The 10,395-nt window shown below is 37.9% G+C and overlaps 1 protein-coding gene across 3 annotated transcripts in view; it reads left to right on the top strand.

Annotated features, from left to right (window-relative positions):
- Nucleotides 1–59: 59 nt before the first annotated feature.
- The window catches only part of LOC106649824, a 37,010-nt gene continuing 26,674 nt past the window's right edge, over nucleotides 60–10,395 (top strand). For 2 of the 3 annotated variants that reach the window (XM_023462580.1, XM_023462575.1), the window contains exon 1: nucleotides 370–624. The gene's annotated coding sequence lies outside the window, so the exon portion shown is untranslated. Of the gene's footprint in view, nucleotides 107–369; nucleotides 625–10,395 lie in introns of those variants that run through there. The other variant, XM_023462579.1, reaches the window with a different exon arrangement.

The raw sequence follows: 10,395 nt of genomic DNA, 5'->3' as shown, positions 1-10,395 counted from the left end.
TATTGCTCGTCTATCGATGAAAATTAAAATTATGAAGTACATGAGCAATGTCCAATGGAATAATTTACTACTACTTAGTCATTTCGATAAAACACTTTAAACAAATGTAATTAATCAACAAATACTCTTTTTACATGTTTGGTTACTTTTATTCTTCTTTTTTCTAAAATGTGTAATACAATTACAAACTGAAGGAAGAACTTCTACTTCACATTTAATAGAATTTTAGCCATAATAATGGTGTTTTACAAATCATATATACTTGAAACTGTTATAATGTGAAAAGTTATTGAAAATTTTTTCCCTAAAACCTAAAAATTTAATTTATTTAATGAAAAATCTGAAAACGTGGGTACTTATTTATTTGCCTACAGCCCTGAAACGTCGATAAAGAGACAAGTCAGTTCATGGATAGCTCTGCTACGAAGTCGTTTACTTGATAGAGTTTTCATCAATTTTCTCAAATTTAAAAAATTTCATACTAGTGACTGAAAAATGATTTCAAGATTAATGGTTAAATGCTAGATATAATTTTATTTATTTTTACGATCTAATGTTTCAAGAAAGAAAATTTAAAAATTTTAAATTACATTTTACTTATAGGAATAATATGTACTCCAAATGGTATGATTATATATTTGCTTAAAATTTAATAAGTGCATAGAATTTAAGTTTAATATTATCAAAATAATCATTTTTGAATTTTAATATTTCTATAATTGTAATCATCACAAGATTAATAATGGCTAATACCATGCTATTTTGACTTGAAGTTGATTAAAAATCTATTTATGCATATACACATATACGTTGATAAACAATTTATAAATAAAAAATTCAGATGTCTTAATTGACAATTAGGAATATGAAATTTCCAATTTGTTGATCTTATTTGTTAGAATTTCATGTTTTTCATGTTTATTTCTGTTTTAGTAATTTAGTTTTCTAGTATAGATTTTTTTTTCATCATGTCTACGTCAAACTTGTATAATTTTGCAAAAAATTTGTAAACAAATTTTCTATTTTTTGGATAAATTTATACCATTTTACGTGAATTTTAAGAAAACATTAATTAGTGTGAATGGTGTATTTCATAAATGTTTCAATACATATATCACGTGCGCCATATTATATATAAAAAAAGACTATAATTTTATTAAATTTTTAGATGATAAATCGTTGTGTTCAATTTTGGTTTGAACCAGATTCTCAATATTATTATTCCAACACTCGATCATTTAATCAATGGAATAAATGTAGGAAAAAGCATTTCATCAACTAGTTATAAATTTAATGAATTGGTTTTTGTGATATATTTTTTTCATATGATTAATTATTAATTAATGGAGTTTTTATCTAAAAAATTAGATAAATCATTCAGAATAAATAATCGCCAAATAATAATTACTTGGTTAAAGTGGTACACTCGTTTGTCGTTTTTTGTTATCGAAATGAGTTGAAATTCACAATTGGTATTCCTAAATGATGTGCTCACATAATAAGGTTTTTATTATGATATAGAATATTGCTATTAATCCAGTAAATATGGGCAATCGTTACATATTGGGATGCACTTTTATCGCGTCGCGAGCTTTCTAAGCGAGCGTGCGTCAGCATACGCGTTTCAAAGTGTTGACGCGAATGAATTAATGATTCACGTGTCCCTCTACTCCAACCCAATAAATTAATACCGAAGCGAGAGTGATTTTTTTAGTCTAATGAATTCGTCACGGGATAGGTGATTGCATGCGAATTAACAGTGAATATAAGTGTAGTTTTAAGAATCAAATAACGGTTTATTGCATCATCTATGGACTGAACAAATTTAAATGCGATAAACAGTACTCATTTAATAGATCATGACTTTATAGATATTTCTTGAAATAGTAGTAGCTAGCTTACTTACTACTTCGGATTACGAAGCTTGGTCAGCCTTGCTTTTCTACTACTAACAGGACTTTATCTTCAGAGTCGGAGTCGACTGGTTTACAGCTGCTCCTGGGGACCCGGTTGCGCTTGGTTTTTGGTCCCTGCACAGGAATTTTGATAGAGAACTCGCGAGTATGGGTTACCCGAAAATGAATGATGTGCGTTCACTCTGACTCTCCCTTGCATTGAGCAGGGATGAAGTCAAACATAGTTTGAGACAGAGTGAATGTGCGAGAGCTTCTAACGGCGCTTAAATAATTTCTAAGACCTGATAAGGAAGCTCTTGCGATTGATGAGGTGCAGTCTAGTGGAAACGGGCTCCAAGCTAGGCAGGGAGTAGTGGCGTCGCTACTCACATTGGCTTCGGATTCTCGGTACTTTGAATCTGGTCACACGAATCCACGAACAATGCTTAAGCTCTGCTCGTTCACTCGCGCTGCGATATGCACTCACGATTGTTTTGCAGACACAAATTCACGATTCACGATTGGCTGTTCGATCTCATACACGAAACGGAAACTCTCATGCCGCGTACTCGATCCCGATCTCGATTCTATGGCAATTCACACGTCGCGAGTGAATATTGGTTCACGTGAATCGATAAGTAATCGATAAGTAAGTAAAATAGAATGAACAATCTAAGTTGAGATAACAACAACTAAAAATTGCTAAGGCGAATTTGACTATTCGTAATTGAAAGGTTACAATAAAACTAAACGCGCTGGGCTTCGAACTCACATTTCTACCTTACGCGTCAGCCAATGTGAGGGAGTGATGAGTGAGAGTTGTGACTGCTTTGTCACATGAGCTACGTCGCGAGAGTGGTGACATCGAGAGCTCACACTATTGCGCGGCTTTCTCTCCTTTGTGTCTCTCTTTCTCGCTCGCTGCGTCCACGGACTAATCTTGCGAACGAAAATTGTTTGTGTGGTTGCAATATTTTATCCTCATACGCGGCGACGAGCTCTTGAGAGTTGCAACCTAGTGAATTATTTCAATAGCGAACTTGGTCAAATTTACAAAAAAACTACTGGCCTTATCATTTCACTACCTTTCCCCACTTTTGACTTTTCAAGCTTCCGACTCGGCTGCCAGGTGGCGAGGCGCCACTAAAAAGTCGTGCCCGCAAGAGAAAAGGTCGAGTTTAGAGTACTAGTATAAGTGCCTTTTGACCTAAATCAATCAGCTTTTGACTGTTGGACTTGTTGCAAGTGAGAATAGAAAAGTGATTGGACTTTTGTCTACTCAACTTTTGACTGTTTGACTTATTACAAGTGAGAATAGAAAAGTGATTGGACTTTTGTCTACTTGACTTTTGACTGTTTAATTTTCACAAGTTGAAACAGAAAAGTGAGTGAACTCTTTTCATCCCACTTTTGACTGTTTGACTATACCAAAGTCAAAACAGAAAAGTGGCTGGACTCTAGCTCGAGTCTTTTTTTCTCCACCGATTGTCTCGGCCCAAGAAGGGGAATCGATCACGGCGCCAATCCAAAAGCAAAAGAGGGAGGTCGTACCTACGCAAGGACCACCATCTCGTGTCGGGCGTTATGAAACAACTCTGCATCGTACAGGCCGTGCCTGCCAACGAAAACCTCGTCAAGAGTCGTCCACGGGCCATTGAACGGGTCAAGAGTTTTTGTCACCGCTAGGTTTTCCCGCCAGGGTCAACCTACACCAACAGCTCGTGCAAGTCTCTGCGCACTTGGCCTTATCTACCTTTTCCAGTGCCTTGCCCACATCAGTGGCAGAGAACTATTGCACGAAGAGAGGCCAACGCAGATCCTGAGCCCGTGGCCGTTCTTACGACCGCGCCTCTACCACTCCAACTCACGACATCTCCTAACCTCACTCATCCGACCGTCACTGAGCCACTGTCATCTAACGAGAGAACGTGTCAGAGGCAACACCAACTGACCAAGGTCAAGGTACCTTCGGTCCGGCCGTCACAGTGGGAAGTATCGGTCTCTAAGAAACCGGTCCAAAACGCGCCACCACGCCCAGCCAACGCTCTCGTGGATTACGTCGCCTCTCATCCACGAAACTACCAACTATGGGTAAAACGGAAGTCTACGGATAGATCCTTATATCCATACGGAAGTCTACGGACAAAACGGAAGTCTACGGATAGACCCTCATACCCATACGGAAGTATACGGGTAAGAACAGCCTTCGTTGGTTTAGTGGGTGAAGGCGTTGGGCCATCTATCTGCTAAACCAACGCTGTGCTGAGGGAGCGGGTTCGATCCCCACTGAGGGAAATTTCATTCGTGATTTTTCGCTCGGTGAGATCGAGCCCGAGCCCGAAGTGGTTCGGATTCCACTATAAACTGTAGGTCCACGGCTGTAGGCAGCCTCCTGGAGGGTGAAATATCCCCCAATCATCCTGCGGCCCAAGTTGAGAAGAATTCCCGCAAGATGGAGCCCGAAAGCCAGAACTCCTAGTGCTGATGTTGCCCAAAGGAGTGCATCATTCAGGAGGAAAAGCGCTGACACAAGGAAGAGCACCGACCCCTCGGCTCCAAGTTTGAATCCTTAGGGATGGAGCCCGATATCAGAACTTCTAGTGCTGGCGCTGACCGGCGGAGTTTACACTCATCATGGAGGAAGCCAAAAAAAGCGAGAGGTGCTCGCAAGAAGCGGAGATGCTGGACGGTGTCGGGCGTGGGACCGGGTCCTCTCTCGCAAGGACGGCACTAGTCCACCTTACGGCGAAGTTCTGACGAACGTACCGAAGAAGAAACATCAGCACAAGGGAGAGCACCGACAAAGACGGCTCCGGAAGGCGGGAATGACGCTGGATGAGAGCTCCGCGGGGCGAGCGGGGGATCACCAACGAGTTGACACGGTTCCTGAACCCCTGATCACCGTGCCTTGGCGTGCGGTGGATGGGGGATGTAGGGAAATGACCAAACACATCGATGCAGCAGCACTGCTAAAAGGCACCCACCGAAGTAATGTCTAACGATGGTTCCGGTGGGAATCATGCCGGAGTTCGGAAGGGCCANAAAAAAAAAAAAAAAAAAACGTATACGGGTAAAACGGAAGTCTACGGGTAGTCTTTCATACCCTGTACGGAATTTAACGGGCAAGTTGAAAAGCTCAGAGCTTTTTACAGAATAATACAGGCAATCATCTTTGCATTTTTCAAGATTATCTTTAAGATAAACGGAAGAAAACGGAAAACGGAATATTTCCCTCAAATTTTCGTTTTTTGGCCTTCCGTTTTTACACGGCCTGGGTGTGAATAGGCGTGGGGTACTGCGCGCCGAAACAGCTGCCGCGCAGGCCGAAAAGTCGCGTTCTTACACGTTCGTCGCTGTATTTCACTAAGAAATAATCAATACCACTCTTTGAAAACTTGCATATGGATAGGAAATTTCGTCAGCTTTCGATTGAGACTAGTTAGAAAAATCTTAAAAATGCCCTTTTTGAGATGTTTGACTTTGAAGGTTTTCCGGCTATTTTCTGGAGGAAAATGGAAAATTTTTGGAAATTTGACCTAACCATCGGAAAGCTGAGGTAATTTCCAATCGAAATCATGTGGCTCATATTTTTTCTAGGTGCATTTAGATGCTTTTCTGACGAGTTACAAATTGAGCAATTTGGCTTAATCAGGCCGCTCGCGCGCACCGTTGGAGACTTGACGTGAAATGCCCCATATGTTAATTCTACACCAGATTGACCAAAAAAAACTTCTACCTAAGCTCTGAAATACTAATTACATCACTTTTTTCATAAGACGAAATATTGTGTTATAAATCTCTTGCCGCATGACCTTGAAAAGAGTTTTTCATCAATATTGATCAATGGGATCTCAAAATCTTCAGAAAAGTACTCTCATCCATCTAAGCGGAGCAGAATTTTGAAAAATTGCGTACACCTTTATATACACATCAAAATGTGCCAATTTTTAAGAAAATTAGTATTTTATAAACACTAGAAGCCATATTTAAGCTCTTGAAAAAAAAATAAACGTTTTTTTTCAAACTCTGCTCCGCTTAGGGGGGGAAAGGTACCTTAAACCTACATTTGTAACAAATTTATTAAATATGAAGAAAAAAATTTTTTTGGAATAAACAGAGAAAACTCTGTTTTTTTCACTCTTTTTCAAAAATTTTTTACTCTGGTAAATGTAAATTGAGGTCCCAGTCACCATAGAACCCTCCTCGATGAAGCAAGCCCACAGTCCTCACAGGTATCCCTGTGCCGTATGTTCCAGCTAGAACCGATGGTTCAATCATGGTCATTGGGGTCTCATTTTGATCATTAGATGTGTGGTGACAAACGCAAGCACTTTCAGATTTTTTAAATTAGTTATACACATTTATTCATTAATATACATTCGGCAACAAAATTATCGCAACAAAAAAATTCATCGGAATTTCGTCGATTTTCAAATGCTTCTATCTTGGGCTAGATTTATCGTATCGACACGCTTTTTTTTTAATTTCTTGGAAATTTTGTCCTCTTTAAATCCATATAAATTAAGATAAGATTCAAGTAATTGTTGAGTTACCAGTAGTATTTGAGCGCGACACTAAAAATTACTGAAAAAAAAGACTGTTTGAACGTGTACCACAGTAATTTTTCTATGGAAATTTAACATACACTATCGTAAAGTGCTCTTTTCAACGAGTAATTTAAAAAAAAAAGGACCTCTCTACGATTTTTTTAACGCCCTCTAGGTCGTTTTGAAGGTACGGTTTGTGTACGCAAAATGCCCAGAAAATCGTCTTGATTTCAGCTAAATGGGGGATTTTACGTACCTTAAATGGTATCTTCAAAACGACCTACAGGGCATTGAAAAAATCGTAGAGAGGTCCTTTTTTCTTAAATTACTCGTTGAAAAGAGCACTTTGCGATGGTGTGTGTTAAATTTCCATAGAAAAATTACTGTGGTACTGGTACACGTTCAAACAGTCATTTTTTTTCAGTAATTTTTAGTGTCGCGCTAAAATACTACTGGTAACTCAACATTAACTTGAATCTTATCTTAATTTATATGGATTTAAAGAGGACAAAATTTCCAAGAAATTAAAAAAAAGCGTGTCGATACGATAAATCTAGCCCAGGATAGAAGCATTTGAAAATCGACGAAATTTCGATGAATTTTTTTGTTGCGATAATTTTGTTGCCGAGTGTATATGATAAAATGACAGATTATGATACCACATAGCCTGAAAAAAGTGCTCATTTGTCCCAATACCTTTGAAAGTGCTTGCGTTTGTAGCCATTCTCATGTAGAACAATCCCTGAAAATTTCAGCTCATTTGCTCAAACGGTTCACATGGAAAGTTACAGCAACAAAGCAATTTTGAGATGAAACGTAACTGCCCAAGAGTTAAAAAAAAACAAAATACACCAATTTACGTCATAATGATACTCTCATGTCACTGAGGCTGTTTTGAACTTTTTGGACAATAAAAAAAACTAATTCAACTTGAATTTTCAACATATTAGACCCACAAGGACAATGTTCAATTATTCCAGAGAGACACACAAAGCCAAATGCGACAATTTTATCACTATAATATATAAGTTGTACTAGAATGTTAGTATACGCTAATATGGGTTTTATGGGGAAACTGGTAACTAAGTTGATTGTGTCCAAATCAACTTTTCACACAAATATACACAATCTCACATTAGAACTTGAACTCAGTCCTCTACCTATTCACTCACATTCATAAAACATTAATCATTGGATCTATAGTTGGAAATAAAATCACTCAAAATTGATCAATTATTACTAATCTTGTTTATCACATGCAACATACAATAATATACATGATACAGTCATATACACACACATAAAGTACAGTGACATACATATACACTGATGTATTGATGCGATTCCGGCTAGACGAGAGCGCTCAAAGAAGCTGGCGTACGTTGTTCTATCTCGTTGGCAGCGGTGGCGTCTGCGCTCCGTTTACTAGCGCTCTGAAGTGACGAGGGTCGGAGCCGGGTCGAGGCGCGGGATCCGCGCAGGTAACTCCGCAGTCTCCGGTCCACGAGGTGTAGCAGGATCCGCCGGTGCAGATGCAGCTCCTTGGCGGCGGCGATGTACTCCTGGAGGTGTAATGTCGCTACGACAATCAATAAAAGAACAATATATGCAACCTAAAACCCTGCCTATTCCAATCATCGTAAGATGATCTGTAATCTGGAATTAAATAAATTAATAAAATTATAACAGCCAATAATATTTGAACCATTAAATCGAACGATTAAATCGAACCAATAATTGAACCATTAAATAGAATTGTAACAGCCAATCATTTTTGAACCATTAAATTAATAAATAAATCAAATTGTAAATAAATCAATAATGAAATCTTTCGGTTAGAATAATAGTTAATAATATTCGCCATTAACAATAAATTATAAAATTGTAAGATAAAACAGTAACTGTTTTATCATGAGAACCTAAATCTGTACGAACACTTGACACAGAGAAATGTAGTGGCGCTTTGAGCATCAGTAAGAAAGCCTTTCTCTTTTTCAAAAATAAGATGATTGAGCTGATGATGATGGATCACTTCCTTCTCTCGTTCTCCGACTCTCAGTGTGAAAGGTGCTCTGTGTAAAAGTTCTCTCTCTGTGTCAATCAAGTTCGAGGTTCACAATGTAAGTCTAACTTAAAATAAATATCATAATTATAATTATAATAATCTTAACTCATTCTTTCTATTTCTTTTTAATATTATAATACTTTTCACCTATCATTTAAATATAACAAACATGTCTTCCTAATAATAAGTCATGGTCATAGAGACAATTAACGTTATCGTTTTGCCTCTGTGGAATTGATTGCCCCTTTCCCAAATAATTTATTAATAACCAAGCAACAGAGAGAATGTCGAACAGCGCAACAATACCCTGAGTTATTGTACGTTCGTTCGGCAGACTCGAAAATCGGAATACTTAGGCCAAACAACGAATTAACTGTCTCAGGATAATTAATTACGTTACAAGGTGGTGGTCGGCGGCGGCGGCTCCGGTCTTGCGTCCTTGTGCTCTGTAAGCAGAGGTGACTTGGAAGGAGTGGGTAGAGGACAGCTCACCGAATAAACAACAAAAGATTTACTCGGATCCAAAAGTTCGATTTTTATTTACACTCCTTTTCGAATCGGAGCGAGCTCGATTCTGCTCGTCCGATGTGCCTCTATATAAGGCTACAACTCGTGTTTCTTGATTGCGGGTTTCAACCTCGCCTTCTAGCGACGCAACTTAATATTAACATCATTCTATTTACAATTCTCCGGAGAGTGACATCTGCAGAAGTCAAATCTTAATTTATATCAGTATATATGTCAATTTACATATGTACTGCTGTATTTCTTGGATTTGAACTGCTAAAAATGTCACCTTTTCATAAAAAACTATTGAAACATCTTCATAGATTTATTATGAAACACTATGTCAATTTGCAAAGATATAACTTCACTGTACATGTACTTTTTCCACTTTCAAAAAAATGTAATTTTTAGCCATTGGAAAATCAAGATGCAGTCAGCAGACTGTTATTGACATTTGATCCGGGCTCGCGCACGAAACAGAGAGAGACAGAAGATATGCCAAAACCAACGTGCTGCGAGTGGTGCCGTTACTGTGCACCTATAGCCATGTAAACAAACAAATTTCTGCTAGATGTACTCTAACCAAAGAATAAAACGAGTATCAATAGATGGCGCTACCGTCTTATGAAAGTCTCGAGATTCATGAGAGAATGGCAACGATATATCTTTGAGTTGTTTCATTCATTTTTTCTAAAAAATCGTAAAAGTAACGGTACTAAATAGGCTGTACCTCACGATACAGTTAAAATTTTAAAATTCCGATCACGGCACTGGAAAGCTGAGGAAAAACCCTATCAATAAAGTCAATAGAAAAAAATTTTTTTTTTGAGATTTTAGTTACCTTTCCCCCCTTAAGTGGATGAGGGTACTTTTATGAAGATTTTGAGACCCCATAGGTTAATATTGATGAGGAGCTCACGTCAGAATCGTGTGGCAAGTGAATCCTATTATAATATTTAGTATTAGGAAAAAAAGGCGTAATTGGCATTTCAGAGCTTGGGTAGAAGTTTCTTTTGGTCAATCAGGTGTCTAATGAACACATTTTACTATCACAAAAAAAATTTCCACTATTTCGATTCATATAGCTATTTTTTGAATTTAAGCTTTTAACACAGGTCAGACCCATTCAGGTGGCCTGTCAGCAATCATAACAATAGTACAGCAACGCTGTCTATCTCTTTCTCGCATTAGGCAGGCAACCGCTCGCACTATTCGAAATCAATGATTTTACGCACATTTTGTTCAATTACTTATTAGTTAGTTCGGTAAGGGGTAATTTTCAACATACCAATCGAAAGGTAGTGACTTGAAGCATAAAATATTCGTTTGTGGTTAAGATCTGTTGTTTAATAAAAAAGTTATGGCGTCAAATGTATTAAAT

The sequence above is a fragment of the Trichogramma pretiosum genome, unplaced genomic scaffold (genome assembly GCF_000599845.2).
Source record: "Trichogramma pretiosum strain Unisexual culture from Peru unplaced genomic scaffold, Tpre_2.0 scaffold128, whole genome shotgun sequence".
NCBI classification, from domain to species: Eukaryota; Metazoa; Arthropoda; class Insecta; order Hymenoptera; family Trichogrammatidae; genus Trichogramma; species Trichogramma pretiosum.
Note: the sequence above shows the minus strand (reverse complement) of the source record. Positions and strands in the feature narration are given on the sequence as shown.